The sequence below is a fragment of the Danio rerio genome, chromosome 14 (assembly GCF_049306965.1).
Source record: "Danio rerio strain Tuebingen ecotype United States chromosome 14, GRCz12tu, whole genome shotgun sequence".
Lineage (NCBI taxonomy): Eukaryota > Metazoa > Chordata > Actinopteri > Cypriniformes > Danionidae > Danio > Danio rerio.
In genome coordinates this window covers 36587501-36601978 of record NC_133189.1, presented here as the reverse complement: position 1 = coordinate 36601978, position 14478 = coordinate 36587501, and the positions used below count along the sequence as shown (strand labels likewise).

The window sequence follows — 14478 nt, the reverse complement described above, 5'->3', positions numbered from 1 at the left end:
TGTCGTGGGTAGTCTTTTACAGTGTTATTATTATTATTATTATTATTATTATTATTAAATAAAATCATGCAGATTATTTTAATTTAGTTATTTCGTTTTAATTTAATCATGTTTTGTGTGCATACTTATACAATTGCTTTATACTTTTTAAAAAACAAACAAAAAACAACAACTAGCGTTTTATGGCATTTGTTGGTCATCTGTTTTGCAGAAGTGTTACTTTTGAAAGTGTGAAAAGATCAATAAAGAGTCTAACATGGTCCTTTGTCAAAATATTGTTATACTTTTTAACTCCCACAGGAACAAGCAATCAAATAAAACAAATAATTTTCATGGAGAGAGAAAAAAATCATGGAGTATATTTTAGGGGGGGGGGGGATGCTATGAATAATAATAATAAATCAGATCTGCATACTTATCAAAGGCTTTATTTCATTTAAAGCAACTTTTTCAGTGATACAATGTTGTAATTTCCTGATATGCGCAATATCAAACAAATCAATTTAATTGTAAAATGTTTCAAATTGCTATAAATACTCGGTAAAGACAAAGTTACGGTGATTTATTTATATGGGAAACCTTCATTTTCTTTAAAATAATAATGTTTTATTAATAATAATAATAATCAATAAATAAACGCAATACTTTTGCTTTCTACAAATTTATTTAGTTTCCCAAATATCAGTTTCTTGTCCTTAAATCACTCCTCAAACCACCCAATAGTTAGAAGTGAAGTTGATCAGGTCAGAGGACCCATTAAATGACACTGCTTAAAAGAAAAAAAAAAGTCTTCTGTCAACGTATAATTGACCGTTTCGATTTAATAAGATGCTTCAATTCGCGAGGAGATAAAAGGCAAGGCCCTCTTTTACACCATGTCAACACAGCCCTATGCATTGTGTAAATTACTTGGATTATCTTGCCTTTGTAAGCAGAACAGTGGACCCTCAAAATGCACACAAGACTTAATTCAAGTCTTCTCTCCAGCCACTCGAGCTTAACTTCTACCTCTAAATTTAAGGACATGTCACCCCCATTCATTATTCAGACAACGTCGAATTATCCAGAAGAAGAAAAAACTTTTTACTTGATTATTTGTTGGCACGTTATATGATTGCCAGCTAAAGGAAAAATTTGACTTTATTTGTCAGTCTTGGCTACGTCCAGAGCATCACTTTCTGCGTATCATTTAAGATTATTTCATACAATTTTTATTTATAATTTATATTCACCCTGGTGGCATTGTTACTTAGCTACCGAAAAGCACAGTAAAGTTGTTTACGCTGAGAGCACACTGACAACTGACAAATATTTACTGTGCGAATTGAACAGCTCAAAAGTTTCACGTTGTTTATTTAAATTTCCCTCGGGCTCCAGCAGCCTAAATCCGGGTATGATGGCAAATCTCTTCTGATAATCAAATACATCTTCATTGGTTTGTCAAACTCTGTCTTGCTGAGTTAGTTCACCGTGTTAGTCTGAAATCAATCGTCATTCTAGGAATAATTTCGATAAGACTACTTGTCTGGAGCAAAAACACAATAACAAGACACAATAACAGCAATAATAATAATAAATGCCACAAATCCCAAACACTGACAAAGATTTGGAGTTTTAATTTAGAGGTCAGGGTTAAGAAAGCGAGTTAGGGAAAGTTTGATCAATGTCCAAAACATTAAAATGCGCCAAAGATTAATTTATACGAGTTATTTTTAATTTAGAGACCTAAAACATGTCAGCCATGAACAAGCTAAGAAGTCACAAATATATATAACGGATGAATGGACACCGCAAGCATCTCCAAACACCTGTGCCCTTGAAATTAATTAATTTATTTATTTATTTATTTTGGTTTTTATTATTATTATTATTATTATTATTATTTGCATTTATGGTTTCATGAAGAACCATTAACATCACGAGAAACTTTCTATTCCATAAAATGTTCTTTAGCTTTTTTGCACTGAAAATCACTAAGAAAACCCTATCTTTGATTACCTGTTCGTTAAAAGTAGTTGTGTCCTTGCAAAAATAAAATAACTTTTTTTTGCACCTTTTTTAATATAAGAGGTTATTGGGTGCGTTCCTGTCAATTAATGTTACGTGTAGTCTAAATACTTTTCAAAACCTGGCGAAATAAAATTAAATGGAGAGAATCCGCATGTTAAGTTCATTCATTCCTTCTTTGCAATTCATTCTCGTTCATTCTCGCCAATGATTCGAAAAGTAAAAGTAAATTAATGAGAATCTAGTCCGCAGGTGTTGTCCCTGAAATAGACAGGGTACTGAACACAAATTGAGGGGACGTGCATGGATCTGTCAGGGTCCGCCATAAACACTCGACTGAAGTCCAAGAAGGTCCGCTAATTAGTAGCCTGTCTCTCTGGAGGATTTACACGTTCCTTGTTGCCAAATGTCTGTGTTGTATGTGTAGTTGTGGGCCTGCATCGATGAAAACTTGAAATGGGCACAAAAAGACTGAATGCAGGAATATGCCTACATTACAACCCACAGAAATTATTAACGTAGTCTAAATCTAGGAAAGCACGTTACTGTCCAATATTTGTCACTCGTGTACACAAACATTCTGAATATCTGGACCGCTTCGTGGAAAAATGGAGTTTGCATATGATGAAATATTGTGAAGGTGAATGAGTAAAAAAAAATTAAAACGTGAATCGGCAATAAACTATTAGCTTTAGACTTTGATAAAAAATAAAAATTCAGGCAGACAAGGTTGTTGTATCTTAACAAATACTCGATTTGATGTTAAATGCTCCAATAATTTAAACTTTTATTTGCTACAAATTTTCTGTGAACTTTTTGTGAAAAACCTGTTTCATACAAATGTGTTTTCTATGCAGGTTTGAGATCAAAAGGTATTTTAAAATGATATTGGCCCTGCTATTAATAAAAGATGAACAAAAGTTCATTCAAACTGAGAGGGTTTGTTGTTTCTGCTCATTATTTTATAAACTGTTATTTGAGCTTCTGTTTTATAGCCATCATTTTTTAGGGATCTGTAAAAAAAGCTTTGAAGTGTATTAAATTGTGGTGTGTATTTGCCAGTCCTTATGCCCTAGTTGTTTCTAGGTACACAAATGCAGATTTTTAAAGAGTTTTTCATCATATGTAATGTTTTAAGAGATTGTCACAGGATGTTTCATACTCTAAAGAGTTCACTCTATTTTAACATTTGTGCCATGAACATGTACCTCTGATCATGAGGTTATAGAATCTGCTGTTTCTCTCACACATCCCAGATGTTTTATTTAGCATTTTCAGTAATGCATTTTAAGTTTCTGGTATTTTCAAAATTTTTTGGATGATTTGTACATTGATCTTATTCTCATAATACTCTCATAATTTAGAACAATTTTATGTGCATTGTCAACAGAACTTAAAGAAAAATTGTCCAAATAGACAAACTGGAAAGTAAACTGCCCACGTGTAAATTGTGCAACAAATTAAGATGTGTCCACTGTTCAGTGCAGATTGAGTGCTAAAATGTGTCCAAATTGCCATTATGAAAAATTAGGAACAAGTCTTAATCTTGATTCTCTCTCTCCTTCTTCATCTCTTTTCTGCACTCTACTGTCTAAGAACAACAGAAAAGTTAGTAATTCTTAACACCACTTCTGCCATATTGGCTGTCTCCTCAGCACTGTAAACAATTAAGGAAGCACTCAAAATCTCGTTTAAAAGAACTGAAACAAATTGACACAAAATAATGCTATGCTTCATATAATCCATAAACACAGTGACACAAGAGTGTGAGATTGAAAGTTTTCCTATGTGCTTCAATTCAATAAACTCTGAAAATACATTTAGTATTTAGAGCTGACATTATTAGCACAATAATAATTTAGTTATTTTGAGTTATTTTGTTTCGCTTAGGTTCTCTTTTCGATTCATAGTTCCTCCAGCTTATTACAAAACAGTAATACTTTATATGCCAGTAACATTGCTGCAGGAAGATGATTTTTGTGAGCTTTTTTGACAGGCAAAAGTAATTTGTTAAATGTAACAAGTTTGCTTTTAATATTCACTGGCTGAAGATAAGGAGAATAAAAAGATACAGGGATGCTGTCTAAACCCAGAAGTGTAATTCAACATTCAAGATTTTCCTGTAGGTTTTTAAGATATTTTTTAGTTTATGACATAATGTGTGTGTGATAGACCTAAATCTACCAAACTTTAATGTTTTACTCTACAATGTAAATTAGAAAACACAAAACTGTTGTGTGTGTATAAGTTTATAAACATTTTAGTGTGCAAATCTGTGCAATTTCATACATTTAACTATCAGTTTGTAATGCTTGAAATTGTCCTAATTTTGTTCATCAATTGAACATCCTCATTATAAAACCATATTGGAAAATCTAGAGGGAACCCACATCAAGATATTCTTCTGAATTGGATGCCATTCCTGCATAGACACTACCACACAGGCACTTAAAAATGTTGGGTTGTTTTAAACCAATTTTAGGCTAAAAGTGTTTTGAAAATAACTGCATGAAAGAGCGATACTCAAAAATTCTCCTTTCATTAGTATCCACTTTAAGTTTAACACAGAAATGAGCATCCATTAGCCACTGGAGATATGTAATTAGAAGAAAACAAAGTGCAGCAAACAGTAAAAAAAAGGTGCGACAAATCAGTGTCTATGAACATGATAAATCAAATTACATTTCCACAAATGGAAATAAACCACTCTTATGTTAAAATCAAGGAAGATTTAGAACAATTCGAGGGTGAGAACATGATGACAGAACTTTTGAGAGTCTGGTCTGTTTTGTTAATGCTCAAGACTCAAATGTGATCAAATATCAATCAATTCTAGTACAAAGTTCTACGTTTTAAATTGTAATAAAGACCAGCCTTTGCCATGTTCTCTTTCCAGTCATGAATAAAAGCTCATAGAGCTTCATCTCACAATGTTTGCATGAATGAAAACAGTCCAAATAATGCAGCTTCCTCTCTATTCAAGCCTATACACAAGTGTGTGTGCGTGTGTGTTGTCTCTGGCCCCATTAGTTGGGTTTAAAGGTTTAACCTCAATGTCAGGGAGCCACATCCTCGACTCACACCAAGCCTCATTCCTCCTATGGCACGTTAGTGTTTCATTTCCCCTCCCACACATTTGTCCTAAGAGGGCAATTAAGGAAACAAACGTTTTTCCCCAGATTAGGCGGCTGCCAGCTTTGCATACTAATGTAATGCCAAGTGGTAACAAATAGTGAATGCTCTTAATTACAGACACTATTATCAATCAGAAAGTGCTCAATTTCCGAGGATGAGGTCAGCGTGGCAGGAAAAAAACACACCAGCAGAACCTGAAAGAGTGCAGAGACAGTGGTCTTTATGTGTGTGTGTGTGTGCAGGGTGTATGTTTCATAGACGAGGACAGTTAGTGGGGGAGAAAGAGATGGTGAGAGATGAAAAAGATGGAAGGGGGAAGGGGACAGATTGAGAGAGAAGGACAGAACGTGAAAGAGTGCGATATAGAAGGAGTGTGAGTGAAAAACAGAAGGGTTAAAGAGAGAGCTGAAATAACATATGCAGATGCAAAGCCTTTTATCGGCCCCAGCCTTCGCTGTGTGAGTACAGAACAGTAATGTGTAGCACTACAATTACCTCTCAATCACTGACCAACTGCTTAATGTATGACTTATATGCAACACACAGCTTTCCATATCCAGCTGGAGATCAAAAGCCGCCTCCAGTCGAGTCATTTAACACAATTACAGTTCTGCTGCCATCTGTAATGTAAAGGAAATCGGTAAAGCAATACCCTGACCACCATAAACTGTAATAGCTCAAGAAAGCTTACCACACATATATCTTCCTCCATAATGAGAGATGAAATAATGATGAGCGTTAAAGAGATTTGTGCTGTAGTCTGTGAAAGTGAGCTGTGATTGATGGACGTCTGCTGCACAATTTCAGCCGGGAATGAGGTTAATACAGTGAAACAAGCTTTATGCTTGCAGGATTCATCCAGATGAGGCTGTTGATGTGTGACCTTCCTTCCATACGGGATGAAGTGAGAGTCTGCATCCACAGAGGATGCTGCCAATGTTTGATCATACTTGGAAGATACAGAGCATGGAGGCCTGTATGTGTGTATGAATGATCTGAAGGCTCAGAACTGAGTGGTGGAGCAGTGACGTCAAAACCTGCAGGACTAATTTGCCACCAGTTCCCTTGAGACTTCCCTATATGTTTTTATAATGGGGCTTTTCAATTCATAAGTAGAATAAGGCCTGTGGTGGTAAATATAACTTGCATACACTAGGGCTTTTATTATATAAAAAGACTACAAACAGTCTTATATACTATAGCCAGTGTTGTATGTAATGTGCAATATTGCATTACTTCCGAAGAAAAGAAATCAATAGCATATGTTACACTAGTTTTTCTCATCTGGGCTTGAGTTGCTTGTTTGTGTGATTTATATAAGAAAATTTACATTTTTGGCAAATGAAAGACCCTTTTCACACCAAAAGTGAAATGCATAAGCCTCAGGCTGATGGAAATTAATTTCACGTCTGTACAGAAAGTTCAGCTCAAACAAACCTTACAGCTGTGCTGCCATTCTGAACTGCATGAAGAAAGTTCAACACTCTGGGAACACTTTAGTTGAAGGACTGTTCATAAGACTGTCATAAAATATTATAATCATGACTAAAAAATGTTATTTTGTAGATTTTTAAGACAGCTGTCAAAGTGTCATTCACTCAGAAATTTCATTTTAAATGCAAATGTGACATTATAGGAGATGTCTTTGTTATGACAACTTGACAAACAAATACATCATAGCCTGGCTTTGACTTGGTGCTATAACATCTTGACATTACCAAAACAACATAACCTGTCATAAACATGATTGTCATGAGGCCATTATAATTGAATGGTGATCTTTATAATGGGGTCATTAATATTTTTCTTGTCCTCAATTGCAGTGTTACAAATTAAAGTTGGGATTGAATATTAATGCTGCTGTTGTATCAACTCTTATACTGAGTGTTATACAAATTAATTTGGTTGCACAATTTTAATGCACTTATTAAAATCCTCTTTATGACAGGTTATGATGTATTTGTTTATGAGAGGTTGTCAAAATGTTACCTGCATTTAAAATGACATAACGGAGCTAATGACACTTAATGACCGTTGTCATGATCACTAAAATCTTTATAATCAGGAAATGTGTTGTGTTATGATTATATCATGACAGGTGTATGAACACCACTAACGTGTTACAGACACTTTTCTTCAAAACAAAACTGAAACAAAAGTTATGGTTATCAATTTATGATTAAGTTAGTTTTGTTTGAATTGGATAACCAAAGCTCCGCCGCAATGACTCTGGTAAATAATGTTGGATTAAACACATAAAGGCTGTGTGTTGTATTTCACTGCCTTATTCATTTAGAAGAATACTGAAATACTAAGTGTTTGCATGTTCATATTTAGCCTGTTCACACAGTACACAGTGCCTCTGCAGTTACTCAAAAATGATCTTGATATGACCACGAGTGCTGTCAGTCATTAAATGGGTGAACAAAATAAATGTCATTACTTGTTTAAAAAATAACTTTTATTTCTTGTTAATTAAAAAGTAATGTAACATTGAACATGTTTTCCCCAACACTGTTAACCAAAGCCATTGGATGGCATTTAAGAGCAACAAAAATGATGGCTTTTGCTCCCAAAATAGCATGACTTAAGCTAACAATCTTACTTTGCTCATATTTAATGAGACAAGAGGCTGTTTTTATCGTATGTTCATTGAAGGGATGCTTCGAAATAGAAACTCCATGATCTGCACTCACAGAATGAGTTTACTTTTAGCATTGAATTCTACATTTAGTACCACTGGGGTGTAAATGGCTTTTTTGGAAAACATCATTTTAGACATTTTGCAGTGCAGCTATTTCTCAACATGTTTGACTTTTTAAAGATGAGATTTGGATTGATCCATTTGAGCCATCATGGATAATTTTGTGACAGGTATGCTCTAAATAAATACTGTTTTTTTTTTCTTCCTCAGGCAAAATGTGGACAAAAATATGGACAGACTCAACACAAAAAAATTTATTTCGCTTTAAGTTTAAATTACTTATTCAAAATGAGCTGAATTAACACAAATCTTTAGTTTTGGGGGGACTACCTAATTGTTTGATGTTCAATCCACCTAAATTTGTAAAAACACAATCGATTTGGGTTGGGACAACAATAAAAAACTGTAAAAATGTTACAGTACAAATCCGTAACCTGGTTAACGGTATGTTTCCTTAATATATACGGCGAAAAGTTGATTTTCCCAGAATTCCCTGCATAGCACATAACTTTTTATGCATTTTGTTGACATTAATATGGATCTTTTTAGTTGTTTCCCCATCAGTTATGTACATTAGAGATTTATGTTACATCTAATGTTGATAAACAATGTTTATTTCATGACTTTAATTTCATGCGTGTTACCATACTGGTGTTTAGTAGCTGTGTGAATGACACTGAGCACCTTCTATATGCTGATACTCTTTTCTGCTTGTGGGAAAAGTTGATTGTGATGAGCACTGGCTCATTATGTAAGTTCTTCATCACCACTTTCATGTGGGTGTGCTAAGGTGTCTAACTGTGTAACAAAAGATGTGTAGATATTGGTCATTCAAAATACAGACATATTACCTCTATTAAACTAATAAAATACGGTAGTTTACCATAAAAATTAGAAATTACTTTTTACGGTTTATACCGTGTTTTTAACGGTAAAGTCCTGGCAACCACAACTGCTGTTTTTTTACCGTAAATTTGACAGATTTATTTTTTACAGTGTGAAGGAACTGTGTGGAACCCAGTATTTTTTTAAGTGAATCACTGGGTTAATTTCTTTACAATTAATATTGTACCCAATCATTGGGGTTGCTGCAACCCACTATTGGAAAACACCCATACACTCTCACATTCACACACATACACTACGACCAATTTAGTTTATTCAATTCATTCAATTTGTGGGGGAAACCAGAGCACCCGGAGGAAACCCACGCCAACACGGAGAGAACATGCAAACTCCACACAAAAATGCCAACTGACCCTGCCGGAACTCGAACCAGCGACTAAAAAACATATAGACTACATTTATATGCTTTTTTTAATCATTAATTTTGAATGAAATAGTATTTTTAAAAATATAAAGTATTCCCAGTTGAGATAAAATGTCCATTTAAACAGGACAGTTCACCCAAAATCATTCACATTCAGATTTTTGTTCTGGTGCACAAACTATGATGCTCTGCAGGAGTTTCTAATGAAACTACAGCTCGAGTAAATGATTAGATTTTTGGGTGAACTGCCCCTATTTTGCAGAATGTACGAGGCCGATGATCCTCGTCTTCATTACGACACTCCGCCGATAACTGGATTAGATGCAATGAGAGATTAACCCTGTGATCGTTTTACAGTACATTTTCATTGCATATCCACCAACCCACAACAGAGAGGGAAAGAGTAATGACAGATAAAATCACTCACAGTAGGAAGGAATAAAAATGACTTCAAAGATGGATTTGCACAGATTGTTCTTTTTATTATCATTAACAGTAATGTGATACACATGCCTCCGGTGACCTTTTCACAGTATTACATATTCCCAGCTGACTCATTCATTAGTATGGCAGCGCAAACAGAAGGCAGAACTCAGCCATCCATCCAGAGCGAGCGAGAGAGCGGCGTGCGCGCGTGCGTGCGTGCGCGTGTCACGCAAGAGCTCTTAGCCCTGGAGGTTGGAGGGAGAGGCACTAAAGCGTTTCATTTGTGATTTGGCACATCTGACAAGATTCATCCGTGGCTGATCATATGCCTTCAATGAATACATTTTCCAGAATCAATGGGAGAGTACTGTAGAGCGCAATCAAAGGCACATTAATTGTCTGCTATCAAGAGCTCCATTTGGAAAAAAACGAAGCCCATCTGTGCCTTTTGCATCTGGCTGACAGGAGGAACACATGGTCGTTTTATATGTCAACAGCTATTAGCGGCGCATTTCAGCTAAATGACAAATAAAATATAGCGATAGGTTAATATATAGGCTATAGTGAAGCCACAGAACAGAAGCTCGGTCGACTGGTGGATCTTATGTAACGCGTAGCAGGCATCTTTTTTTTTTAAGGCGGCAATTAAAAAAGACGTACAACTTCAGGCCAAACTGGCGGCGAGTAACTGGCAGAAAACTTCTCCGGAGCACAGGCTAATGTGGTGGCTAGCGTGACTAACTGCAAAGCTCATTTCTTCTGCCGCGAATGGATTGTACGCACGTTGTTTCCATGCCTTGGCCCCATGTTTACTCGATGAGATTTTACACTTGAATGGCACTTGGTCTCTTTTTCTCCACTGCAATATTTCCAGTCATGGCCCCGTGTTCTCTCTCCCCCAGCTCCCAAGGCATCCGATTTTAACAAGCCAATAAACTCCGGAACGGGGTGACATACTAATAAAAATGTAAACTTCTGGATAGGTTACGGGTGACTGACAGTGTGTGAATGTATGTGTGCGCGTGTGTGAAAGAGGGAGAGACACAGTGAGAAAGTGTGCGGCTCTATCCTGGTCAGATGCTTCATTTCGAGAGCAGTGAAACATACTCCTGAGCCTCCTGGTTGGATTTGTTGGAATGTGTGAGAGGGAGGATTTTAGCGCCATGAGCCCAACGCCAAAGAGATGCAGACTTCACGCCATCTGTCTCCCCCTTCACTCCTCTACTTGCCAAACTTGCCTTTTTTCTCTCTCTTTTTCTCTGTGTCTCTCAATGCGTCCCCTTTCATCCCTCATCACACAAGTAAGGGACATTGAAGGATCAAGTCGTCGACTGCAGGGCTCCGGCAGTTGAAGCGCTTCGCGGTGATATTAAAAACCCCTCAGAGTTGTTCATTTTCATTAGTGGCCCAAGAAATGACATTTAATTAGACTGTATTAGCCTGCTCAGAGTATTGACAGCTGCATGAAAATAATTGCCTGTTCTTTCACCATATGACCAGCATTTTGCTGAAGGGAGCCACAGTGTTCATATGGGGAACGTTGTATGAATAAATATATGTTCTACAATAATTGGCCGTCTACTCTCTGCTCAAATGAATCATTTTTAAATCTCTCAGAAAGCAGTATGGTGATTTCAATTAAAGGGATGGTTCACTATGACTATTACTGTCATCGTTTTGCTTATTATAAATCTTTATGAAAGGATGCTTTGAGGAAGGTTTTTTTATGAAGGGTTTGTGGTATTTTCCCAATATGTGTCCTAAACATACACACTCTACAAGTTAAACTCACTGTTAAAGTTTCAATCGAAATTTGGGTAAAATATAATCAAACCTGCAATCCTTTATAATAACTACATACTATAAATAATTTATCAAGCATTAGGAAATAGTGAATTCCTTATCTGTTAAGCATTAACTCTATATTATTATATTATTATTATTATTATATATTATAAATATAGATACAAATGCTGTATTCTTGACTTTTAAGTACATTTACAATTAGCTTAATGATTGTATTTTCATACTTTGCTAACGATTAATTTTTCATTGATTAAGTATTGCATTATTTAATGATCAAAATGATCTTAATATGACCACATGAGTGTTGTCAGTCATTAAATGGGTGAACAAGATAAATGGACTTATTTGTTTAAAAAATAACTTACATTTCTTGTTAATTAAAAATGCAATGCAATGCAACATTGAACTTTTTTTTCCCCCAAAACCGTTAAACAAAAGCATTGAATTACATGTAACAAAAAAAATTGTAGCTTTTGCCCACAAAATAGCATGACTAAAGCTAACAATCTTACTTTGCTCACATGTAGTGAGACAATAGGCTGTTTATTATCGCATGTTCATTGAAGGGAGGCTTCGAAATAGAAACTCCATGAACTGCACTCACAGAAAGTGTTTACTTTTAGCATTGAATTTCGCTCCATGCTTAAACTACTTATTTAAAATTAGCCGAATTAACACAATTCTTAAGTTTTGGGGGACAACTTAATTGTTTTATGTTCAATTCACCTAAATTTGTAAAAACACAATTGATTTGGGTTGGGACAACATGAAGGAACTGTGTGGAACCCAGTATTTTTTTTTAAAAGTGACTCACTGGGTTAATTTTATTACAATTAATTTTGTACCCAATCATTGGGGTTGTCCATATTCTGCTCTAATGGAGGTTCAAACCCAAGATTATTTAGAGAGGATTCCTCATTTACTTCTACACTTAAAAAAGGTTTTGTTGCTTGTTCACAATACTTATTTAAACTCAATTCTCCAGAACTTAACTGTTTTATGTTCAATCCCCATAAATTTGTTATCTTAATTGATATGTGTTGGCATATGAACTGTGAAGCCCTGCATTTGTACAGTGTTTAGTTTCCACAGATAAGTGACTGACTCAATAGACAAGGTCAATGGACATCTAGGCTGTCATGTGATTGGAGAATTTGTAAAGTCCAACTTGGGTCACTTGTGCCTTTCATAATCAAATACCGGGCCGTATTATACAAAGTAGTTGGTGCTAATTTAAGATAATTCAGAATGTGTAAGTTAATGATTAATAAACTATTTAAATTAATATTCATATCTTATTATTCAGGAGTATACAGTTAATTTGAACATTAATAAATGCTTTATTAACTCAACTTCATCCAGCTTTGTAACCTAATCTAAAGTGAGAACTATTTATGCTTTATAAATCCCTGATAAATGACAATTAAAGGCTCATTAAAGGCTCATTAAAGGCTCAGATATATTCTAAACAGAAAAAAAAGGAAATAAATGACTTTATTCATTTGAAGATACACATATGAAACTGTATCAAATGAAAAATAAATCTTTACAACGTTATCGAAAATAAAGTTACTGTACAGTTTAAACATTGCTAAATTACACTGAAGTGTTGTATCATATTATATTGTTAAATTAATACATTGTTGTTGTTTTATCCAATTTTATTTAATTGTATTTATTGCTAATTGTATTTTGCCACTCCTGTTATTCAGCAATGTTTAAAGTTTACAATAATTTTACTTTTTAGATAAGATTGCAAAGACTTATTGTTCATTTGATAGTGAGCCTTTAGTTGTCATTTATAAGGGATTTATAAAGCATATATAGTCCTTACTTTAGATTAGGTCAGAAAACTTCATGAAGTTTGAGTTAATAAAGTATTTATTAACATGCATAATAACCAATACCTGAATAATAAAAGGGTGACATGGTGGCGCAGTGGGTAGCACTCTCACCTCACAGCAAGAATTCGATTCGAGCCTCGGCTGGGTGGGGTTTGCATGTTCTCCCTGTGTTCACGTGAGTTTCTTTGGGGTGCTCCAGTTTCCCTTACAAGTCCAAAGACATGCAGTACAGGTGAATAGGTTAGGCTAAAATATCAGTAGTGTATGTGTGAATGAGATTGTATGGGTGTTTCCCCATGATGGGCTGCAGCTGGAAAGGCATCCGCTGCATAAAACACGTGCAGCATAAGTTGGCGGTTCATTCCTCTGTGGTGACCCCTAATTAATAAAGGGACTAAACTGAACAGAAAATTAAGGAATAATAAAATATATAAATGTTGATTTGAATAGTTTATTAATCATTTACTAACTCATTCTGAATGATTCTAAAAGCCACCAACTACTCTCAAATACAAATGGTTTGTAAATAATGCAATACTGAACTTAATAATGAACAATTAATCGTTAATAAAGTATGAAAATGCAATCATTAAGTACATTAGAAATGTGCTTATAAGCCAAGAATACATATTTATAAACTGCTTACTAACTTCTATTAATGCAGAGTTAATGCTTAACAGATAATGAACTAACTTTTTGCTAATGCTTAATAGATTATTTATAGTGTGTATTTATTATAAAGAGTTTTCAGTTTGTTTATATTTCACTCAAATTGGTTTGAAATAATAACCCTTTTAGCCAGAGAGTTATGACAGAACCTTCTTGTGTTGAGTGAAATTTTAATTTGATCCTCAATCCATACAAAACTCTTGCATTTTACAGCACTTCTTGAACATGAAAATGAACACAATGTAAATATGCAACATGCATTTAAATCTACCTGTGAACAGCTGAGACACTTTCTCTTCATCCTGTGATTGAGAAGAAAATCACAGCATCTCGTCTAGTACAATCCACACATTAGGCCTGCTCACGTGCATAAAGAGACATGGAATCAGTGTTGCCTCATTAAAACCAGACCAGATCCTCTCATCAGATGAAGCAAAGTGCTCTGATGGGCTTGACCTCTGGCCCTCTCCCCATGTGGGCTGCTGGGCCAGGGCAGAGCCAGCTCATTCCCTGCCCGGGCTCCAGTCAGTGTACCCAGCCAGCTGAAGGGGAGAGGAGGCAGTGGAAGCCCAGGCGGCCCATGACCCTCGCAGAGCTCCAGGTGGCAGCGAGACAAG

The 14478-nt window shown here is 35.3% G+C and overlaps 1 protein-coding gene across 20 annotated transcripts in view; it reads right to left on the bottom strand.

Moving 5' to 3' along the window:
- zic6 (zic family member 6) overlaps nt 1-14478 on the bottom strand; it is a 219172-nt gene that overhangs the window by 41639 nt on the left and 163055 nt on the right. For 19 of the 20 annotated variants that reach the window (XR_012389461.1, XR_012389447.1, XR_012389462.1 and 16 more), the window contains one exon: nt 14012-14478. This exon is cut by the window's right edge. The exons of the other annotated variant lie outside the window; for it this stretch is intronic. The gene's annotated coding sequence lies outside the window, so the exon portion shown is untranslated. Of the gene's footprint in view, nt 1-14011 lie in introns of those variants that run through there. 20 annotated transcript variants of the gene reach the window in all.